Source organism: Sinocyclocheilus grahami, unplaced genomic scaffold (genome assembly GCF_001515645.1).
Source record: "Sinocyclocheilus grahami isolate Dianchi unplaced genomic scaffold, SAMN03320097.WGS_v1.1 scaffold175.1, whole genome shotgun sequence".
In the NCBI taxonomy this organism is placed as follows: domain Eukaryota; kingdom Metazoa; phylum Chordata; class Actinopteri; order Cypriniformes; family Cyprinidae; genus Sinocyclocheilus; species Sinocyclocheilus grahami.
In genome coordinates, this window is record NW_015505354.1 from 1,112,437 (window position 1) to 1,117,523 (window position 5,087).

Consider the following 5,087-nt stretch of genomic DNA (forward strand, 5'->3'; position numbering starts at 1 on the left):
AATTTCAGAAGTGATCTCAAGAACTTTACTAAGTGTGCACCAAGTCAAATGCCTCAATATGAGCTCAAACATGTCTACCATATAATATGTATTAATAATCAAATTAGTCAATTAATAATCAAGACCATTTATGTGCCTTTCATCAAAGAAAGCTCCAGGGTTACATTTTCTGTAGATCAGTTCTGATTAAGGCATTCGGTACACTACTACTTCCAACAACGAATTATGTGCCTTAGTACATAAACATTGTCTTATAAAAAGTAACATTATCCTTATTTCTGCATAATTTCTCTCTCAATATAGCCTTTAACTCTGAATTTATGATTATTTAGTGCCTTTCAAGTTCTTGACTTGATGCACACTTTGTAAAGTTGTTGAGATCTCTTCTAAAGCATTACAGGAGACAAATATGAGACCCTAGATTATTTAGTTAAAGAGAAAAATCTAAGCACAGTGTGTAATGTTGTTGAGATCTCTAATCTAAACTTTTGAGGAGACAAATGTGAGAGATCCAGAGTCTCTAGCTAAGGAGAAAAATCAGAGCACAGTGAGTGATTTTGTTGAGATCTCTTCTAAAACTTTAGAGACAAATACGAGAACACCAGAGTCTTTAGACTAGGAGAAATGTCTGAGCACCGTGTGTGATGTTGTTGAGATCTATTCTAAAGCTTTAAAGGAGACCATTGTGAGAGTGTTAGAGTTTTTGTCTCAGGAGACAAGTTTGAGAAGCAGGAGACTCAAGCAAAAATCTCCATTTGATCTTAAAGTAAACTCATTTCTATCTAGGAGAAATATTTGAGATGTTAAAGAGATCTCACTTTTGATTTTGCTTTCCTATGGGATACACCTCATCTAGAATAAAGACAAATAGCTTGACACATTAAATGTCATACAGTATATCTTGAAGATTAAGCTTGTTTTATTGAACAAATGTATCAGTAAAGTCATTCATCATCATCACATGCTGTAGTCACATCATCACAGTCACATGATATTCACTGATATGTTTATTTTTAGATTAGAAGCGTTCTTGTTTTATGGTATAGCCTTTGAAATTAACTTTTCGATTAATAACTTTGTTCAGTTTTAACCTCTAGAATAGGCAGAGCCTTGCTAATCAAAGGACATGTAATTTGCTGCAATCAACTTTGATCTCTGAATTAGGGCCATTATAATTCAAGCACAGAATGTTGTTTTCAGGGCTAAAATAAAATGGTGCTGGTCCCGTTCAGCTGAGGTGTAGCCGGTCAGGTGAGGTTGATTACTTTGATGTCTTGGCTATAGGCAGCGGTGGAGGCTCTGGGGTGAGGAAAGGGATGGGTTCACAGAGCACCCATCCAGCCATGGCTGCACACAGTGCTCCTGAATGATTCATGCACGGGAGAAAAATGCAAACACGCAGATTTAGCGCACATATATTTGTTCTTTTAAAAGATTGATGGCATTGAGCAGACAAAGAATGGGGTGAATAACTAATGTATGTTTTTGTTTCTTCTGAATGTGCACAGAGGCAGCTGATAATATTGTTTTTGAATGTGCTAGTGAGCATTTAACTGGCTACGGAGTTGTGTGCCAGTGTGTGTGTTGACCCTTCATGCATAATTGAGTTTTTCAGAGAACAGTTTGTAGTTGAGATTATTATATATTCATATATTTTTAGGTTAGAGATGTTTCGTGATTTGTTTCTCTGTGGACAAAAAAGAGGCCTCAGATAAAGCAGAATAATCAGCGTCTCTCTGCCTACAAAGTTTGAAGTTTGAATTTGAAGTTAAGAAAGATTACTGAAGTAAATTTGACAAGAAAATGCTATTTCAGTCTTTATACTTCAACTGGCCTATTTACATGTGGCCACCAGTTTTCTTTGACTGGATAGCTATCCGTTTGTGAAAAGATCATGTGTTGATGCCCACTGAAATGCATCTGAGACAAAATTGCAACTACAGCACACCATTACTGGAGGTGGCTTGTGATCCATTGGATGCAATTGGACAATTGTAAATGAAAAGAATATAGGTGTGAGAGCATGTGCAACCAGCTCCCGGTAGCCAGATACCACACTGCTGATATGGCCCGTTGGAGATGAGCACCTCTCTTCAGCAAACATGCCCCAAACTGATGCAAATGAAACACAGCCTTTAGGCATCAAATCTTCAATCTGCAGCGTCTTTGCATGTTCAACACACAATCATCTTCATTAAAAGTGGTGAATGCTAAATTCTTTCACTAGTGCTGATGACGCTTTCTCAACTGTTCTGGTCTTTGAACTTGAAATCAGCTGATGATAAATGTAACTCATCTGTTGATTTTGGTGACGTGAACCTGGTTAAATTTGCATGTAGCGTAGGAATTGAAGATCAGTTTTATTTTCATTTTGCAGAGACACATTTATATGACCAAGTGTAAACAAAACAGATATTAACGAATCTGACAGCTATCTGATCTGGGAAGATGCATGAAATGACAAGTGTAAATAGGCCCAACATTTCATGTTTAATTCAATGTGTTGCTTGCCATTTATTTGTAATTATCTGAGAAATGTACTAGCAATTTCCAAGTGAAAATCGTTTCTACGTCTTTTTTTGTGTACATTTATTCCCACGCTGCCATTAAAATCTTCAATGCTCTTAGTCAGCAGATACTAAACTTGTGCTGCCAGTTCCTCTAGTCTGTTCTATTGAAATAAATTGTTTTATATAAGTGCCGTGTGTCAGGATGTTTTATGTTTTAAATTGTCATGTGTTATTTTGTAGTATACCGTCAGCAGTTAAAACATTCTTCAGAATAGATTATTTTGTGTTCCATACAGTTAAACAGGTTTGGAATTACATGAGGGTGACTAAATTATGACATACTTTCCATTTTTGAGTGAATTATCCCTTCAATATGTCAACACAGAATGTCAAACATCTGTAGGTACACTCACCTGAAGATGCACTCTCCAAACCTTTGTACCACGACAGAAGACATCTTTGTAATTGCTTGGGAAGGATTCATCGAATACATTTAATTAATCAATTTAATTATGTTCAGGGCTGCAGAGGGACTCTATATCAAGAGTACACAGCCCTGAATATCACAGAGACCCCCTTATGCTCATATATAAGCTTCTGGGCGTGAAGGGACTTGGCTGGGAACATTAAGAGACAGAGATGACATGCTAGACCTGTCTGACTGCTGCTACACATTCTCATACCCTTCCACCTTGCATAGAACTCACAAACAACACGCACATGCTACTAGGGATGTGCAATAGTACATATTTTCATTGACTAGCCCATTATGTAAATAGCCATAGGACAGAAAAACTCCAAACTTACTGAGTCAGGCTGTGCAGAGTGTGTGATTCTGGGTTTTTATGCTTGTGTGGAAAGCTGGCGGTTGTCCTGGGTTTATCAGTGCATGCGCCCGGAACGTGTCACCTCACGCTGGGGTCTCCCCGCCTATAAAATATGCATCACATACAGGATAACATGGAAAGAGCGAAGCAGCACACCACACACTCAGACTGGGACAACAATTGGGCTTTGCACCATTGAGCATGAGCCCTTGCAAACACACACACACACGCATACACACAAGCACAGCAGTGAGATTATCTAAAGGGTTGGTGAGAAGGTATATTCTCGCTATCTTGATTTGTGGTATCTGTTACATTTTAGTAAACAAATATGGGGGATCATACCGTAGCAGTAACATAAGACACAACAGCACTTTAATTTGGTGATGAATGTGTAATGTGTGTGTGTGTATTTGATATGAAGGATTAAGCAAACCTTTGTTCTCATTGAGTTTCCACAGAGTTCCACAAATATGTGCGTGGCCAAGATTACAATTGCAATAACAATTGCAGTCACATTTATCTTTTTTTTCTGTGAATTTGTAGAGGTGAAATCCAGTCATATCAATAGGAATCCACGCAATCTGAAATTTTGTGTGGGGGTGAAAGATTTTCGAGTTGGTCAAGCTGTTTGGTTTGAAAGTGAAAGTGTAGTGAAGCGGTGCTTCACACGCAAACAAAGCCAAAACCTAGATATTTTAGGCAATACAGAAATCCTGGCCAGGACGCGTCCTGGGAAAATGGCACATATGGTCACCCTATCCTATTAAGAACATGCGTGTTTATGACATGCAAATTCGAACTTTTTCATCATACAGTTCTCGGAAAATAACTGTGTGGCTTTCTAGTTGTGGGAGAGACAAACTATATGAAATATGATGTGCGTTACATAATCCTCTTATTTACTCTTGAGAGTTACATTATACTGCAGCGCAGGTTACACACGTCATTATGTCATCCTTGCAACACGGTCCAGCCTGAATGACATCAGAACAGTGTTGGAGGCTGACCACACCCCCACAGACACATGACCCTTAACCCAGACGAATCTTGACCACTGCACATCAGGGACAGATGGAATGCAGTCACTCGCTGCCAGAAACTCAATAGTGTGTGTATGTGTGTGTCTGTTTGCGTCTTTGTCAGAGAGACGACGCTGGGCTGTGAGGTCACAGCTGTGAGGTCAACATGCTCTGCCTACAGCAGCTGCCTCAGGTCCCCGTGAGACTAATGGGAAAAATCAGATTGTCTCTCACAAATAAACCAAGTCAAACAGACATGTACACACATGCTTACCACAGCACGTAGACTGCACTGAGAAGGCAGCTGAATAATAAAGTTTTCTGACGTTCATCTGCCTTCAGTTCTCTCTTCTGACGTGATTTTAACCCGTCAACACCTCCTTCAGACCAGAAGGGAGCACATCATCACAGCACAGCACACGTCCACTAGGCCGCTGCAGTGACGCCCTGTAGACCACAGTCTGGGCAGCTGTCCATCTGACAACAGGAAGTCTCCTTAGCCCGAGAGTTTTCTCGTTGTTATTTTTATTTTTATTTATTAATTTTTTTCACTTTCTCTTGACAGCCATTACAAATTACCTCAGCCTGCATGAAAGCTTCAAATTTACATGTGGTTGGCTCCCATTTTGCCAAAAAATAAACAAGGTTAGATTTAGGTAACACGATTGCGAGCATGTATGTGATTCTGTATGCCTGCATATAAATGTGAACCGACTTCAAAACTAAAG

The 5,087-nt window shown here is 39.2% G+C and overlaps 1 long non-coding RNA gene across 1 annotated transcript; it reads right to left on the bottom strand.

The window, feature by feature from the left end:
* Positions 1–1,030: 1,030 nt before the first annotated feature.
* Positions 1,031–4,803, bottom strand: LOC107593689 (uncharacterized). The gene is made up of 3 exons (XR_001610111.1): positions 4,634–4,803; positions 3,318–3,440; positions 1,031–1,362 (listed from the first exon to the last, which is right to left on the bottom strand). It is a non-coding gene; the product is annotated as an uncharacterized lncRNA (long non-coding RNA).
* Between the last annotated feature and the right edge of the window lie 284 nt (positions 4,804–5,087).